The sequence below is a fragment of the Dermacentor albipictus genome, chromosome 7 (genome assembly GCF_038994185.2).
Source record: "Dermacentor albipictus isolate Rhodes 1998 colony chromosome 7, USDA_Dalb.pri_finalv2, whole genome shotgun sequence".
In the NCBI taxonomy this organism is placed as follows: Eukaryota; Metazoa; Arthropoda; class Arachnida; order Ixodida; family Ixodidae; genus Dermacentor; species Dermacentor albipictus.
This window is the reverse complement of record NC_091827.1, coordinates 52,618,035-52,637,603: the sequence shown is the minus strand read 5'-3', so window position 1 is coordinate 52,637,603 and position 19,569 is coordinate 52,618,035. Positions and strand designations below refer to the sequence as shown.

Sequence of the window (19,569 nt, the reverse complement as noted above, 5' to 3'; positions counted from 1 at the left end):
CGTGCAAGTGACTTAAAGCAGCGCGTTTAGGAACAATCGAAGGTAAGAAGAAGCTGTTAGATTTTTCTTGGCTCGTAAACACAGGCAGTAGTTTCTGCAAGGTGTGGTTAGGTGTCAGTGAACTAGCATCATTTTTGTATTCTGAAAGCATAGTGATGAATTTGCACAAATGTGATGAAATACTATAAGAAAATCCTTTTCAGAAGGAGTACTTTTGAAAGAGCAGTTATTCTGGGAATGACATACTGCATTCCTACAAATGTGCATCCGGCTTATTCTATTATGCTTTCTTTAGATAACCTCACAAACGCCAAATAAAATTAAATCATGGGGTTTTATGTGCCAAAACCACTTTTTGATTATGAGGGATGCCGTAGTGGAGGACTCCGGAAATTTCGACCACCTGGGGTTCTTTAACCTGCACATAAATCTAAGTACGCGGGTGTTTTCGCATTTCGCCCCCATCGAAATACGAGCACCGTCGCCGGGATTCAATCGCGCGACCTCGTGCTCAGCTGCCCAACACCATAGCCATTGAGCAACCACGGCGGGTAGAAACGCTAAATACACTATGGAATTGAAGCAGGGGTGAACTTTGGCCTTTCGGGATAACTCAACAGTGTCCTAGGACAGCACTGGGAGCAAATATACTTTGTAGTTTTATAATAACGTGGTTTCGTACAATGGGCAGTATTTAATATTTTATTTTCTAGAACTTTTCCCTGAGTTCACGCACGATAAGAAGCTACATGCATTTAAAAGCACCCGTGTTGCAATAAAAGCGTCGGTCACTCATTTTTTTCTCTCGTTACAGCCAACCATGACACGAAAACTCCTGACACTCGGACTACTGGTTCTCGCTATGGTAGCAACTGTGGCTGCAGGTAATATAAGCTTGATGATATACTTCAAATTTGGCTTATTTTAGGGCCAACTAAAAGGTCTTCTGAATGTGCACAAGAATCTGACTGGAATGCGATGTCCACATAATAACTCATAAATCATGGCTTCTAGTTATGTGCAATGGCATGATGGAATTTAGATGACTGTAATAAGTGCAGCGGTACGCTTATTTAGGTGGCTAAGTGGAGGGGAGCCATAAGGGCTGTACTTGCATATTGAGTCAACTTTTACATTGCATTTGCTGAATTTACCATACTCCAGTGACCTGAAGTTGCGACTAATCTGTCATGATATAGATTTACTCTCCAAACACAGAAGTTGCAATATAACCTGTCAATAGCCGGCAGAAATTTGTCAGTCTTTATGATATGTTGGTCAAGTATTCTTCGTCCCTGTGTAAGAAGTAAATTCAATTCTAGTACTCAGGCCCATTTAAGATAAGGTAGCGACTAAGGAATTGTTTGTCATTGAAAAGCATTGAACAATGCAGAAGTGCGAACATTTTTATAAGACAACTAATAGGTTAGTACGGGAAGCTGTCCTAAGATTCGCGCTCAATCTAACATTCGCGCTCAAGCTACTCCTCTTAGTGTGAGTGTGTAAAAGAATATACACTTTTGATTATGCCTATTTCCCTAATGTTACGAATTTTGGTGTTATTGAAGCGCTAAATGAAAACCTTCGCATCAATATTAGTGTACTTATAGAAAACATCTTGATGTTCTTTTTTTTTAGCAGAAAGGATGTCCCCAATAGTTTCTTTCTATAATTTTCACCAATCGTTCAAACGCATCCAGGAGTCGCTCATAGTATGTCCATGAATATCATACATTTATAAAGTTTCACTAATTGAGCTTAGAAATTTTCAAAGAATCCATTAGAACCTCACAAATTTATCTACAGCTGGTGCCTATTTTTGTTTAGGAAACATTCAGACTTAGTTTTCAAATTTTTTAGGAAAGTAACGAGCAGGAGTCGGCTTTGTTTTCTCGGTTAATATGGTGAACGCGGCAACCATATACTTCGCATCTTTTTTTTTACAACACAGGGGAACCAGCTTGCCCGGAAGTCAGGTGCGGTGGACCGTACAATGTCGCGTGCTTTGTTGGGGACGAAGTGTGCAAGTGCAGATGCGGTAAGTGAGGATCCTGCATAGTCATTTGCGGTCATTTGCGGACTGCTAATCTTTTTTTTTTGGCAATTTTATATTGTAAGCGTATTTGATATAGAGGTTCCACATGTCTCTTAAAGGCTGCCCATTCAGCGAATCAGTCTTTTTATATCCTTGAATCTGCCATGCGGAAAGCACGGCTCAAGATTAATTTTGGTCATCTGGGTTTCTTTACCTTGCAGCTGACGCTTTGTTCCTGAGCGTGTTTGCATTCCGCTCTCATAGTAATGTAGATGCCACGGTCTGCGCCGAACCAGCGATCTAGCTCAGCAGCGCAATGGATTATCGACTGGCCTGCTATGGTGGTTGCCCACAAAGAATTGCTGAGTTTCTTTTTTCCAAAGAGAGAGCCACAACATGCATATCGTGCTTACACAAAAAGAAAGAAGTCGAACCGAATGTGAACATGAAGCTGTACTAGGATAGACTGCTGGACGAGTTCGTTAAACATGAAAAGGTAAACGCAGCTCTACGAATTAAGCGCAATAAATAAGGAGGTGACAACACAAACACTTTTGCGGGTCTTCTGCTCTCGCTTTACTAATGCATCTGTCTTAATTTGTACCGCGTCATTTCGCTGAGGAAGCACGGATAACTTATGTACTATATTTAGCAATATGAGCGGGAACACAGCAGTGCGTGTCAGATAGCCTCGAACCCTGCTATGCGCGATACGTGGCGGCCGCAGTCAGAAACAAAGTGTAAAGGAGGACGCTGTTCTAATAACTGTTCGCACTCCCACTGTGTGTCTCTTTATACAAAGTGCGGAACTTCGCATCGCCAGCGCACACAGATAAAGCTGATTTATATTGCGGTTACTGATAAATTTGTGCACCGAAGCTCGTCCAATAGCAGTACTGTTTTGAAGCGTAAACATTTGATAGCTACTTCCCTGTGAAATCTGTCCGTCTTTCTGGAACGCGTGAAACGGTGCGTTCCATAATATATACATCAGGTCCTATGGGGGTGTACCCAACAAAACCTTACGCCAAACGAAGGAATGGGCGCCTAAGAGCTACGTTCTCAAAATATAGTAAAAATAAATAAAAACATGATTGAAAAAAGAAAACCGACGATTACGTTACTTCCTAATGCGAAATTTGAGCGCAGCAAATAAGCTGTTTCACCTTTTCGATAGATTGAGGCAAAGAAATCGAGCAACACATGTATGCGCTATCACAGAATTTTTATTTTTTTATTTTTCACATGTATTCCTTTAACAAAGACTCCACTAACAGTTCTTGACAGTCATGAAGGAAGCTTTGTGGTCAGAGAAATAGACTGATATATGTTCGACTTGGTACCACCGCACAGGGGTTGCATTGGAGGAGGAGCGAAGAAAGGAATTAAGTTCGAGCCGGCGCTTTGACAACCGGAGAGGGGGGAGGGGGGCGGCGTGTACACCCAGCGGCAAACGATGGGGGGCAGAAGCGCGCGCAGCAAGCGGACAACACGATAAAGGGTGGAGGGAAGAGATAGCAGCGACTGACTGATGCCGCTGACGCCGATAGTGAGTCAACCCCAGCTGCGGAGTTGGTTTCAGGGACAACGCCGCCGATGCCGACACAAACAATATGATACGCTCGCTTCCGCAGCGCTAAGAACCAGGTCTAGCCGTGGGAAGGTGGTCACGTATTCGTCGACGTGCCGGGGCCTACGAGAAATAACCGGCGCGTCGGCAACTGAAGAGCACCCTATCCGCCACACAAGAACACGGGGGGGGGGGACCCTTTCCTCCTCTTTCTGCATGGCGGCGACGGTGTTCTATGCAGTCACGTTATCTTGACTCTCTAGCGGCGTCAGCGGCATCCAGCGGTATCAGTCGGTCGCTGCTAGCGCTGGGGGGATGAAAGGGGGGCGGAGCTGGTTACGAGGCCGACGACAACGCCGACGACGACGCGAAACCCAGGAACGGACGCCAAAGAGCTGCGCTCTAAAACGACTCGCTGCAAGTCACTGTTCACTTAACCGCCTTGCCGGCTATTGGAGGCCAGTGAAGTGCCCTAAGCTGCCGGTTTGGAAAAACGCAGGCGTGGTGGGAGTGCCAACAGGCAACGCAAGAGCATCCCCTTTTCCCCTCGGCTTTCGACAGCGCCATCCGCGTATCGATCTAACTCGGTTTCAAAGCTGTTTGCCACGCGTTCGCGTATTCCCTCTCATATTGCTCACGATAGTACATCAACCATCAGGAAGAGTTAAGCAAAAACATCCTTCCGCGATGGTACCCTAGCATGATCCTGTCAGATATTAAAAAAAAGTTTCCTTCTGGAAGGTTTGTTGTTAGTTGGCCCCTTTGTGCACTAACTGAAAGCTAAGCAGCGCAGTTGCTCAAAATGGCAAAAGTCTCGAAGCTTTTAGCGTGATCACTAGATGTTGTCGGTCTGCATTCGCACACTTTCCAGGCTTTGGGAAAGAGCTTCTTGTACAGGGATGTTCTCTGGAAATAAAAAAAAGAGGACTGTGTAGATCCTGTTATGCAAGAGTTTGCAGATAGGTATACTTGCTGCTATTTATTACGAAAACTGAGGGGAATCAAACTCACCAGTAATACAGAAACATCTGCTCAACATGTACGGAGAACACTTATATTGCGTTTGTCTTTAAACGCATATACACAAAATTAATCACACAATGAGTTTCTAGGCAATGAACTACAACAGGGCAAACTGAAACATATATTTGACACCATTGATATTTGACAGACTACCTCATTACCCCTTGTTACTCTTAAATTTAATGCTATGTATTGTGTAATTTATGCATACCATTTTGTTCACCTTTGTATATTTTCTGGCTTTGATTACCTGTTGCTTTTTTTATTAACATTATTACAGTGTATAACGTTACTTTTATGCCTACTACATTGTCTGCCTCTGCTAACTGCATGTTTAATATGTCTAACCTTATTTTTGCGCTAATTATTATTGTTACACTGCAAGATAACTATGTATGCCCTTCCTGTTATGATCCCTGATGGGATCGACAGTATGAATAAATAAATAAATAAATAAATAAATAAATGAATAAATATATTTAACAATCTATTTCAATAAGCACTGTTCCTGTTTTCTGTTTCCCCGGAGTTTATTTGCATATCTCTAGAGGCTACGATCATGGCTCGTTTTCCCTGCTGAGATTGTGTAGAAGTCTTGCGTAATGTACTTTGTTCGATGTATAGGCGTGAGTTTGTGGGCTCTTAAGTTCACTCTTTCATGCTGAGTTTTGTTGAATGGAAGCGCTCTAGTAAGCACCGAAATGAATCTTCCCTGATGAAAAAAAAATGACCCAGACGTATCATATGATTGCTTGCGCACAGATTTCGCAATTCTTACCAGAGCACGTAAGGTTCTTGTATGTTTCTTCTAATACGTTGTCAAGTGTTTTACCTAATCCTTCTGTCACAACTATTGGCAGTGGGGGATGAAAATCCTTGTGTGCCTCTGCGGAACCACCAGTGCCTACCGGGTCGTTCCGTCAGCTGTACAAGAGCTGGCAGCAAGTGCACATGTAAATGTGTACCATAGTCGAGTCGCCCGAGTCAATGTACACGTATCGAATAAAAGGCATTTTGAATAATAAAAAAACACACGTATTGTTTATCGGTACTATCATTTACTCCGCTTACTGCTTGTGATTTTTCTTGACCTTCTAAAATAAAGCGAACTCATTTATTAAGGTGCACATGTTGGTTTGCGGAATAGTTTATTCGCCGTGTTTTTGATGGTTTTGATTGTGTTTCCCAACACATAATCTCGTCGTGTGCATTGCTAGTCGGTAAAGAAGGTCTACATTCCGTACAGAAGGCACCGAAAGGAAATCCGTAGCAACTATCGAAAGTACGAGAAACAACATTTGAATCCGTTATGTCAAGTGGAAGAGTCAGGGCTGACCATGTGAAAAAAAAAGCATTTACGTCGACAGTCTTCAATGCGCATGCCATTCCTTAAGAGGAAGCTTTAGCTCGGGCCCAACTCTGATGCGGCCTATTCAAATACATGCACAACGCTTTAATACATGTACAGCGCACCGATTTTAATGAAATGTTTTTCATTTGAGAGAGAAAGTTACATTCAAGTGACTGTTGGGAGCAGAATTTCGATTTAGGGTTTGAGTATTGCAAAATTGTTTTTCAAAAATTTGCAAGTCTGCAAAACATAGACACACGAATTTTACTAATTAATAGCTCTGCATCAAGAACCGATATCGCGGTTCTGCAAACGGCATCTATTAGATCATTCAAAGCGGACACATTCTGTGTGTTAATATATATATTACGTGAATTTATTACCTTGTTTACAAGGGTTCTGCAAAAGCTGTACTTTCACATTACTACATTTTGTGACATTCACGTGTAACATGTCAGTTCTGTGCTAATAAACATGTCAGTTCCGTGCATGTCATTCAGATCTAATAAGAACTATATTTAAAAAACGTTTGTTAATTAGTCCACTGAAACTCGCATTGCTAGCTCCTTAGTATGGCCACCGGCAAAAGAACGTCCATGCAAAACGTACGTCCATCACGCTCATAACTTTTTATAAATGAATCTGCATACTACAAAAAAACTATGCTCTTTAAGAATGCATTTATCACTCCGGCCAGGACACAGCCGTGCTATGCAATCTCAATTTTGTTCACACTCTCCTCATTCACGTTCCACAAACGAGGGCTTTTGAAGTTATCATGCTTTCATATTGCTTAATCTCAATTTCAATAGTAGTTCCATTATAGTCGCGATAATGACACTCCGTCCCAAAAAAGCTCAATGCACAGCGCGTGACAAATCAACGAACTTGACGGTCGATAAGTTCGCCGATAACACCGATAACTTGACGGACGTCCGTCAAGCACGCGTGTAATGCAAAGAGAAAAATAATTACAAGTGTTGCGCGACTACTGTTTTTCACTAAGGATGTGACTAAATATAAAAATGACTTTAGAATGTTTTATTCCAATCAGACCTGCATTCATCAGTCTTGGGCTTTACAATTTCGTGTTTAGGCGATTATCACGCGCTTATCAAAACAGAGAAGGAAAACCTACTTGCACTATCCTACTTAGTTGTGTAATTTTTATTCTATCAAATAGTCACAGATGCCGACATTTCTCTGTACACGGGAGCACTACAGAAGCGAACGATTATGATAGGTCTCATTTTATACCTTTCTTTTGCCCTAAGTGTGTTTTTCGCTTACTTAGAGAGTAAACGCAACTTCCCAGAGCGCCAGAATACGCATTTGCAACATTCTCCCAGGTTCCCCCGTTAATTGACAGCTTACGTTTTGACTTACTGCTTGCCAATAACTTACTGCTTCGCAATATGATCTCTACTAGGAGAGCGCCCAGCATGTGCTAAAAAGTGTTGGAAATCAGGAGCGCCTGTTTCATTTTCTGCTTCGACCCTACATGGCCGGAACACGCAGCACATGTCTAGCACGCTTCCTGTATCCGTTCGGTGAATCAAAAGCGGAAACATTGTACATGTTTTACGAATACACAGATCGTTCCTCTACTACCGCCTTCCGGCCATCGATTTCGCCACTTACAAGTGTCGCGGTAGCTCGCGCATTTGTTCTAATATTGCTTCGCACTCCTATCCTCTGGCGCTCGACCTTTCACAAATTGTATTCTTCTTGCTTCGTTCATTAGGTACAGCCTTTCAGAGCCGCCACCACTTCACATAACAGTCGCATTGCTGGTGAAAAATACAGACGTACTCCTCGTTCTATTGCCGACTGCTGTACGATGATGTTCGCCGTGATCAGTTTTGTTCTTTGTGGCTTTGCAGTCTCCGTTGTCTCAGGTAAGTTCCTCTTGATTTTCGGTGACACGGAATTTTTTTCTTTCTGACGAACAAACGCTCAACGTTGCACACAATCCCTATTTTCCCCAGCTTTCACTTTATTGTCTCAATCGTGCGTCACACCAGACTGCCATACTGCCTGCCGCTGGTGAAGTGAAAGTACTCTATGGCTTTTGTAAGAGATATAGAGTTTACGGGAATACTTAACTTTGTGGCTATAACTATGATGTCTGTGGGCTAAAATAGAGGTGATTTCGGGCTTCTGAGCGAACATACCATGGCCCTCAGCTGCATGAGGCCAAGAAACTTTCTACGGTCGGTCATTATTTCTGCTTTTTATGAAGCAGGGTTATGGATAACGCCATCTAGCCTAACCCTTCAGAAAGATTAATCAAGATATTCAATATGTGTCTCGGCTTTCAATTTCCCCATTCCAGAGGAACCGGAATGCCATCAAATTAGTTGCCCCGATAAATCAAAAGTCGGGTGCTTCATTGAGGTGGACAAGTGCCAGTGCTTTTGTGGTGAGTGTACAATGCTCTAGTTCCACTTTGACAGGAGTGCTCTCTCATATAAAACAATAACATAGAAGTTTTGTCGGGTTCCCGCGTGCAACAGATGCTCAATGCATTCACAATGCTGTTATTTAGGTTTCACTAGCCCATAGAGCACCTATGTGGAAAACTGACTCCCCTTTAATGTGTATGCATGCACCCATGCATACATACATACACACGCACACATACATACATACATACATACATACATACATACATACATACATACATACATACATACGTACGTACGTACGTACGTACGTACGTACATACATACATACATACATACATACATACATACATACATACATACATACATACATACATACATACACACACACATACATACATACATACATACATACATACATACATACATGCATACATACATACATACATACATACATACCTGATTCTCTTTGTAATGGTAAAAAATTATTGGGTTTTACGTGCCAAAACCACTTTCTGATTAGGAGGCACGCCGTAGTGGGACACTCCGGAAATTTAGACCACCTGAGGTTCTTTAATGTGCACCTAAATATAAGTACACGGGTGTTCTCGCATTTCGCCCCTACCGAAATGCGGCCGCCATGGCCGGGATTCGATCCCGCGGCCTCGTGCTAAGCAGCCTAACACCATAGCCACTGAGCAAGAACGGGCGGTCTCTTTGTAATGTCCACCTGCTATGCTCTCAACTGAGAGTGGCAGTATTGAAAATAAATAAATAAATAAATAAATAATTAAATAAATGCCCACATGCGTATCTACTCACGCACCTACACATACACCTTTATTCATTTTTCTCATATATCTCTACAGTTAAGGTTATCCTAAGCACGCAATACTTGTTGGTCGACTTGTAAGTGAACTTGACACTGTGATTCCTATTAGCGAACGAATAATGTAACACCTACACATAAAGAACCCCCCCCCCGAACCCCCACATACAAATGCTAACTATAACGCACATTAGAACGCAATATTAGCCACAACAGTCATCTAAAAACATGAAAGTTTCATTTCGCGTTGGTATACGTTAATAAGGCCCTGCATGTATTAGCGCTGCATATATTAAGGCGACAGCCCTTTTACGCTAACTCTGTGTTAATCGCGCACCGATTCTCTCCAATTCGACTTGCGGGTATTTTCAAGGCCGTCTAATTTCAATGTAGGAATGACCCTCATATTTTGCTGTTTGTGTTGTGGAGGTGCCAAATGACTTTGATGTCGTTTTTCTACCTATACTGGGCTATCACTGTTAGCTGCTTTTGAAATCCAAATTAAAGTGACACGATCTGTTGGTAACAGGACCTCTAGAAAGATTAATTATCTTGCCGCTTTACGGCGGACCACGAAGTCGCCGGTGTGGGCCCAGCTGCGGTGGCAGCATCGCAATGTGGGTGAAAGGCAAAATGGTGTGCTTACTTAGGCTTAGGTGCACCTTAAAAAACCCAAGTGGTCAAATTCCCAGAGTACACCACAAGGGCGTGGCATTTTACCACACGTAAACCTGCACTCCAATAGTTGAAGCTATCTTTTTCTTTCCGCAGTCAAGGACGAAGCTCCCTGTCATTACCTGATCCAGAAATTCCTGGTCGACTGCGCAACTGACGAGTTATTCCAGTGTTCCACAGAGCTTTCCACCTGCAAGTGTCGGTGTGGTACGTTCGCGCCCATTCAAGGGATAATGCTATGTTCGATTCATCGTATTCTATCTGGTTGCATGAAGATATTTAGTGCTATTTTTCCTGTTCCCATGTGTTGGCCATAAATATTCTGCCCGAATCATTCCTGCATTTGTTCTTCCACATGCATTAGTCTTTCTTGCTGTGCTCATTATTTTCGTTCTTCGCGTAGGCGTGCTCTGATGCGACGAACTAGTTTTCTTTGGCGCCTACAAAACGAAAAAAGTGTTTGCCGACTGCACAACGCAATCTTCACGCCCGCATTTCTCCATTATCGCAAATGTCCCTCAGATTGCTTACTAGCGTGGACAGGATTGTCACCATGCACATGTTTCCAATATCGTTCAAACTTTAGTGTATTTATCCCTTGCTTCAGAGACTTTACAGGACGCGCTTACGCAGTGGATGCTGCAAGGCGGTGAAAGAGCATTTGTTCTTAAGAAATTCGTGCAGTACGCACATTTATCATCTTGTTTATTCTCATTTCAGTTCCTGAGTGAGGCTTTGGCAATGGCGTTCTCCCTCCAGCTCCCATCTTCAGTAGATTGCTACGTTGCACCTACCTGTTCTAAAATCTACCCTGCGTACTGTTTGACATTGCAGGAATAAAAGCGCTATACGAATCAAACCATGGCTGTATGAATTATATTGGTTAGCAGTTCCAATCAATTGGTTTCTATATGCAGCATCATGTACTTTTGATTTCAAGTGGCTAATTGAGTTTTTTTTTGTTTTAACTGCTAAACGGGGCACTTATGTTACATTATAATAAGTTCAGTTTGTTCTAAACTGGCCTTCTCTCTCACCGATTAGGGTAAGATTACTCCAAGGCTGCATTTGTAGAAGTATGGGAGAAGCCTTTGCACTGCAGTGGGCATAACCAGGCTGATGATAATTGTGATGATGACTCCAAGCCTTACAACTCAACAAAGTCTAATGTGAGCCTTTCATTCTAACCTAATGCCCGGGCTGAGCCATAGAACAAGTTCCCCGCCTATAAATATTTGCAACCATTTAACACGCGTGCTATACCCATACTCAACTTAACTATATTAAACTCAACTCAAACTACTATACTCAAACTCAAACTCAAGTATACTCAACTACTCAACTCAAACTCAAACTATACTCAACTATATTAAAAGCAAAACGTTCTGTGCGGCACACTGTCAGACACCTGCGGCATGTCGCAGGTGGCTCATGGTGCGCCGACAAAACATGCGGGCGGCCATGTCTTTCGGCTGCCGAATGGTTTCGTCTCAGAAGCCATTTTTTGCGGCCTGTCGCTGGTCTGCAGACCACGAACATACCTGAGCAGCGGCCCGTTTATTGACGCACGCAAACGCCACGAGAGGCTACCAGGGCCTCTCAGAATCGCTGATCACTGTCTCAGCAATTTCCCCTCAGAGGCAATCTGGAATGTGCCCGAAACGGGAGTATACGGACGGCCACAAGGGCAGCGATACCAGCGTTGCGCTACGGGCGGGTTTCCCTGCGTTGTTTTCCGCTGTACTCGCGGCAAACTTTCTTTGGCTATGAAGTGAAAGCTATGGGCGCGTGGACATGGCACACGTGTTACGGCGCCAAGTAGTCCGGCAGCCCTTCACAGTACTTCTGGTAGCTCGGAACATACGCCGAATCGACGCAGCTTTCATGCGTGACGGTTTCGTGTTTGCCCAGACGCAGAAGGTAAAAGCGTCAAAATAAATAAACTTTTACATTCAGTCGTGTATTCTATCTCACTGAACTGTCGCTAGTAAGGTGTTCATGTTTTCTCTTCCCCAGCCTAACCTAACGTGGATTAGAACGTTGGACTCTTTTAACAAACGCTCTCCCTTGTACGCAATTCGCCTCCGTAGTTCTCCCTTCATAGCTACGGAAACTTGTCCGTGAGTATAGCGTGGTCGCAGTTTTACCGTTTGCGCAGCTCTTTTCCATTTTTCAAAGTAGTTCAATGAAAGCATTGCAAAATATACCTCCTGCCACCCACTTGCGCTCTGCAGTATACTTTCCTTCAAAGGAAAAGAAAACACTTAGGCTAACTATAGCACATGCGAAATAATTATTCTTTTTAGGTATGCTCTACAAAACCTGCATTGAAATGTGTGACATGAGCCTCACAAATAAAATGTTTAATTTGACAACACTAACTACAACACCAGCACGAACATGCCGGAGACTTCTCCGAAAGGTCGCTATCAGTATGGAGTCGGTTTTATCTGCACAAGGGTTTGATCATAGCTAAAAATCAATTTTGCGGTTTCAAATGCCAAATTCATGATCTGATTATGAGGCGTGCTGTAGTTCTAGAGTGTTGAATAATTTGGACCACAAAGTGTTATTTATTGTGCGTGCGTTGCACGGTCGAAGAACATTTTTTCGGCATTCTGGCCACACCTGAGCGCATCCACTAGGCCCGGAATTGTACCCACGACCTTGTGCTCAACAGCTGAACGACATATCCGCAGCGATACCACGGTGAGTGACAAAAAAATAATTTTTTTTTTAAATTGTCCATGTAGACTCAGACACCCTGCATAAATATAGGCACATCTAGTGAGCTCCATTTAAGTTTTGCAGCAAATGTGTTCAATTTCGGTGCTTTGATTTAATATTGTTATCAGTGTTGTCTTCCTGAGTGTTTAGTTCTGTTATTGTTTGGACACATTAGTAACGCCTACAAGTAGGCACGGCGTTCAAATGTAAGTTTGTGTCCAGTGTTACAAACCACTCACGTGGCGCAAGCATCCCGTTTATAGCAGCATCAATTATCTTTGTCGGGTTCTTTTACCAATTTTATTTTGGACAAATTTTATTTGAAGTCTAGCCAAGCTAGGCTGCTCAAAGGAGTGATGTTAACAAAACTTTGACACGCTTCGTGATATAAAGGATCTAGGTCATGGCTAACTTGCCTATACACTCTTTAGAGAGACACTGAAGAGAAATTACCTGCTCTGTAGTAGTAAATAATCATTTTGCAACACAAATAACTATACACTTATAGCTCCATAAAAGGCATTGTAAACGAGACAAGACGCGAGAACGAAAAAACTGCAGCGGCGACGCCCTTGAGGTTTCCGCGCAAGCTAGTCATGGTGTCATGGATACTAAATGCGTCTGTTTGGGCTTAGTTTACTTTTCAGTGGTAGGGATTGACTGCATTGTATTCTAAGGAAGGCAGGCTGAATTTAGCAATAATTTAGCAATATTACTGACCCATGATGGATCGAAACGCCTGATGTCACAGTGACGTATGAGCACTGCGGTTTCATTGCTATATTAAAGAAATTAAACTTTATCCTTCATTTTCTATTTTAACACTGAGCATATGAGCATAAAATTAATGGAGAGTCCTGAAAGGCACCCCAAGGGTGTATAATATGATATCGTGCTAATATTTTTGTAAATTTAAAAGTTTTATTGGATCTTTTTTCACGCAGTTCATCTAAAATCGCTTTATGTGCTGTTTGTTTTTGATGCCATATTAGGTTGCCGTGCGTAACAGATTTTTTATGTACTAAAGCCTTGCCAGACGATGTATGGTAGTGGCAAGAAACAATATTCGGTCTACAATTTTAATCTGTGCACTAATCGAAACGCAAGAATATAAAAATAAATTACCAAGACGTTGTAAGAAATGCATAGGCCCACAGAAAATTTACTCACGAAGACAACTTTTTTGAACACGCGATCGTGCAGAAGTACTCGCTCAGTCCTAGCTAACTTTCCGCATGACCTAAGCACGTGCAAGGAACAGGAAGGCTGAAGTTAAGCGTGCATCCACGACAAAAGATAAGTAAACATCAGCACCTTTACCACCATGAAGGAGCTAGGCTTTATGTTTTGCGCAAAAGCTTGGTCTGCTGTATCATCTAGCGAGCTTCGGTTTCCAGGAAAAACAATATCGTATTCACGCCCCTACCACGTCCGCTTTCACAGGCGGCATCCGGTGCGGAATGGCTCCGCAGTGGCGGCCTGAGAGGCGCACGTGAGAGGAGCTTTAGGCTTATCTTTGGCGTGCAGTCAGCGCAGCATGGAGTGGCTGCGATGTTTTTTTCTTTTTTTAGTTTCTGAACGAGACAGCTGGCAGCCGCAGTACGCAGTACGGCTTGGTCGAGCGGTAACAGAGACGAACCAGTACACAAAGCGGCCATAGACAGTCAAAGAAACGGTAGGTTGGGTTTATGCTTTCTGTGGCTTGCACAATGTGGAGCTGGTTTTGCGCGAACGTCTTTATGTCGCAGGAATACCCAGACGATTCGATTATTTCTTCCTTGTTTCGGCTGTTCCTTTGCGGCCGAAGGAAGCTGTGCCTATGTTTAATTATCGCCGCGGGGCCTCGGAGCACGCTCTCAGCACGGTAACGTTTATTACAGGAGAATACTCTCACAATCCTGTGGTTAATTATGCACAAACTCAATATAACACGCAATGTGCAAACAAACTAACTATCTGACTAAGACCACTCCACCTCGGGAAGGTAGATATGAGTTCGATGATGTACGCACAGGCAGCGCTCAGCCGATCAGCCACGTAAGCGCCATAGCTGACGGCACGACAGTCTTTGATACATTGCGGGCGAGGACTTATGGTGTTGCCATCTGTCGGAAGCGCCTGGCTTGCGTAGTGTGAGCGATAATGCTGCGCGCCCCTCATAGTTTGGCTGTCTGCGCTCAATAACAACACCATGCAGAAGCCCTCCTAATCATTTCTGCAAGTACGCTCGAACCGACGGCAGTTTTGTGCTGTCGAAATCATAACATTAGGCAAACAGAAAACACAGAATGGTTTACAGACGCTGTCTATTTACCGAATACGTACGGTGAGCGCCCACTGCGCGCAGTTGCCGCGATGGAGTCCCCCGAACCAGTTTCTGGCGCGAAATGCAGGCAACCGCTAGGAGAAAACTATGTGAAATGCGTGCTGATAGTGGGCAGTAATTTAACTAAATAAAGCATAAAGAATGAAGTCGCAATGCAGCGATCGCACGGGATCCCAGCGATCGACAACGCGTCTGTATGCTTGTCCGCGCACAATTTCTCGCTTTCGCTGCGAACGCGTTTTTGCACCGTGCCATGTTGTTTAAGTCACAGCATATGAGCTTTTGACCGCACACACGCAATCATTGTTGCATGGACGTTGTGACCACCGTTCAGAAACAAATTCGTTATGGCTAGGGACTTCGACGGCTACAGCGACATGTGATCTGCCGTTGTAACGATTCAATCTTTATTTTGTTTTCCTTTTCATCGGTATTCATGGACGTTTCAATATTATTTCTCACGTTGCGTCACACTGAATATTTATCGGTCTTCTCAGCGAGCAAATTCCCCGCTGCTTCTTTTTCTTAATCCAATATATTCATTCTTTGGTGCTAACGCAACCACGAGTATATCCCCCACCTTTTTATTTGAATGTGCTCCTTACCATTCTGTTTCTATTCCAGTGAACATGCAAGTGTCTAGCATCAACAAGTTAATTGACAAAAGCTTCATGACATTAGCCGGGCAGTGCGCGCGGGCGAGTGTCTCAGTGAGTGCTTTCTGCTACTCATTGAACATCGCATCCCCGTCGCCGTACCAGAAATTTTCCTCGAGAAAGTGCTTGCTATACACCCGAGTTGTAGCCGATGGTGTAGCGATGAACGTTTCCTGATCCAAGCGTCACGAAATATTGCACACCTCCAATACAGCGATGACATCATTAGTTTGAAGACGAGTAATTAAAAAAAATATGTTATTAAATTTCTGTTCATTCGCAAGCTCTGTGTCGGCTATGCAACCGTACAGTGTCCGCCGTGTTGCATGATATGAAAGGGGGGAAGGAATCATGGAAATAATTAAATCGTGTGGATTATATATATATATATATATATATATATATATATATATATATATATATATATATATATATATATATATATATATATATATATATAGTAAAACAGGATCCCATGGTAAAGATACTCAAGCTCAATGCGTACGGCCAGTATCATGGACATTGAACTGATTTACCATTTCAGAGCAGCAAAAGCAGCAATCATCTATGTATATAGCTTAGTAACATTTTTCTGCTCCCTTTTTTGTGACCTGCTAGAGTACGCGAACTAGTGAGGACACATGCGAAGCTGTTCATTTTCGTTGAGGAAACGTGCGGCCCCAGTTTTCGTTTTATAGTCGCCATGTGACCTGGATGAAATGTCACGCGGACTTGAAAGCATTTCTGTCTACTACATGATATTTAAACCAACAAGTGTTCTCGTTACAGCCCAGTCATGGCAAACAAGTTCATAGCCCTCCTGTTCTTGCTGCTCTCATTCCTGGCCGTTGCCGTCTCCGGTAAGCTAAGCAGGTTTTGAATTACGCGTCAGCTTTTCTAAAGTTGTTCTAAATCCGCACAATTTAAAAATATTAGAACAATTTTGTTGCTCGTGACCCGGAAGAGATCGTACAAATGACTTTATGCGAAGAAGATACAATTGGAGTGTCGGTCGGAACACGGTCAGGCAATCCATAGAAGCGAATTTATTCAGGTATAGGTCATGCGATATGGAGATAGAAGTTTGAAGGGGGGCAGAGAACCAGGATAAATAGACGAAACGCTTGACGGTTATGAATGTGCAGAATACCTGAGAACCGCCAGCAGGCTACGTAACTATTAGTCGCCACCATGATTGCAATGGAATGTGAATAAAGTAGTCATTATATTTTAGTAACCCTGTGCAGGCATCTGAGATGTGAATATTGGAAATGCATCGGTACTGAACTCCGCCTTATATGGCGTTTGAAGCAGGGCCCCCGCAGCGCACTGTTCGGTGCAGTACACAGGGTTACCTTTTGTGTTTTAATGTAATTATCTAGTTACAAAAGATGCTGGGAAGGTCACTTCAGTAAATGGCAGCTGTTTTTGCGACAAACCTCACCACGTTATATTACTGACAGACGAGGCAGCTGCTTAAGGGAATCAGTACGTAACTTGACCACTGTCGAGTCACAACAACTGATCGCGATTCTTTTGCGATTAACGTTTTAAAAGATTACTTATCCTGTCTTAACTATGGCTGTTTTATATCCCAGCCGCTCCTAGCGGAATACAGCTTATTTGTATGTTAAAACAAACCAAAAACGAATTTCGTACAACGCTTCTTCTTAAAAATTCGTACTCTGCCCTTGTACGTAAAAATCTACCAGTGCATTATGATTAGGTAGCACAGATTTTAAGAATAAGAGATGCTCAACTGCCCGCTTATACCGTTATCCATGCTAACGTCACATTGATGGGTTTTGAGAAGCGTATAGTGTTCAAGCCATGTCTCTTTTTTGCAGTTGAGAATTTTGGTTACAATAAAACGCATTCGCTGCAGAAACGAATCAATATCTTGTAGTAATTCATACGCAAAACGATATGTTTAGGATCGGCAGTTGGTATTTAAATCGGCAGGAATTAAACATAGTGCATCTAACCATCACATATTTACTAATTGTTGCGAGCTTTAAATGTCACATGAGTACGAAATTTATGATAACCATTTTATGAGTGGCACACACGTTTCATTCCAAGCGCCATTGAAAAGAACTCAATACCTCTGTGGAACACCTCATAAAATGGATTGGAGTTACAACTGTGCAAGAATACTCGACGTTGAAATATTTCTGAAGCACCGTTAATATTATTATATTTAAAATTAGCTGACTCAAGTAAATTTGTAGGTGGTTCAAGCACATTACAAGCATATAGACCTTTATCTAAGGTTTCTTAAGAAAGATGCCATTTTTCTCAAAATGTTATTGCTTTATTTATTATTTCAGTCCAACCTCAGTGCCCACTTCTGAAATGTACTGCTGGTAGTAAAGTGGCCTGTTTCATCGATGAAGAGCGTTGTCACTGTCGATGTGGTAAGATGGATATTTCAATTCGCAACCTAAATTACATAAATGCAACTTGCATACACAAACTAAGCTAAAAAAATGTGTGAACGGTGTTACATAGAGATCGAGGCTCTTGCATTTTCGCGAGCGCACTCGCTTGTGCTGGATATGTTTCGTATTATAAATTCATAAATTTAAACTACAGTACATGAATTAAACAGCTAAAATCAGGCCTCGGTGATTCAACATTAATCAACGAAACGAAAGTGCTCGCCCAGTCGCTTCCTTCGCTCTGTTGCCCGTATAGCTGTTGTGGCAATTCAAGACACCGCGTCTAAGAAAATACTGCAACAACTGCACACTTGTACATCATGGTATTTACTCAGCCTCGATAAAAAATCTCGTTTAAACAATTTAGCAATAGTGTTCTGGCTAAAACAAATGATATAACTACTAAGGAAATCAAACTGGATGGAAGTGTGCAGCTGACTTGAGAAGAGCATATTGAACCTTTCGAGACCCTTGATTGGTCCACATGGGGATCATTTTCAACATGGAAATGGAATATAACTTTCCTACGGCTGCGCACGCAAACATCACACGCTTCTTTTAAAGCTAGCCTAAGACTACACAGTGACAATGCTGTAAAAAGTACGTCCAGGTATCTTTCAGTAATAAAAGGCGCTGTTCCACGTATGGTTACGCACTTGATGCTTCAATTATTATGTGGCTTACTCTTTCTTTTTTTGTAATTTCTTGCAGTCTCTGACAGCGACCCTTGCGCGTCCTTGATCAACCACTCCTGCCCTGAGGCTTATACGCTCAGCTGTACAAGCCAGGCCATCACCTGCAAGTGCCGATGCGGTGCGTAATGATTCCGTCACACTAAAGCAGAAAGTATACACTTAAGCATGGATGCCAAGTATACAATCCGCTAATTCTGGACGAGCGAGAACTTTATACGCGCAGTTATGCCTTTGAGAAAACCGTTGTTACTCGGTACTACGCTATGCCGACTGGCGATATGTTTATTACTATAGCTTCGAGTTTGAATAAGCGCTTTGTATTTCGTTTTTCAGAACTCAGGGTCAGTCATAATGCACCATTTTTTTTATTTCCAAAAAACTTTGACAGCGCTCCTTGTGAACGTGTTTTCGCAGCCATAGTTGCGATGCACGAAATCCATCTAATCTAGAAATTGAACAAAATATTACACCGTTTTTTGAAGTTTATTCATGAACACGGCCTGAATATTTCGGTAGAAAAATAAAGTTAAACTTTAAATAAAATAAGAAAGCTAAAGTTAAAGAAAACGAGGTAAAGCGCCCGTACAATCCTTTTCAAAATATGCAAGCAATTACGATTAAACCATCTCTTTGATATGTGCTTTCTAGTAGCGACGTAAAGCAACCTGGCGTCTTGCTTATATGGTAACTAAATTGTTTAGTTTGAAATTTGCAATTTTCTTCACTCGCTTGATACGCAGTTAAATGTTGCCAAACGAGACGTTATTCTGCTCTCTGTGGATATGCGTTGGCAGTAGGTGACGTCTGCAATATAGTTGCAGCTCGTAGCTATTCTC

General features: G+C 42.5%; 1 long non-coding RNA gene across 1 annotated transcript; it reads left to right on the top strand.

Moving 5' to 3' along the window:
- The first annotated feature begins 809 nt into the window (after positions 1–809).
- Positions 810–5,656, top strand: LOC135897195 (uncharacterized). Its single transcript, XR_010562967.2, has 3 exons — positions 810–884; positions 1,952–2,038; positions 5,489–5,656. It is a non-coding gene; the product is annotated as an uncharacterized lncRNA (long non-coding RNA).
- The last annotated feature ends 13,913 nt before the right edge of the window (positions 5,657–19,569 follow it).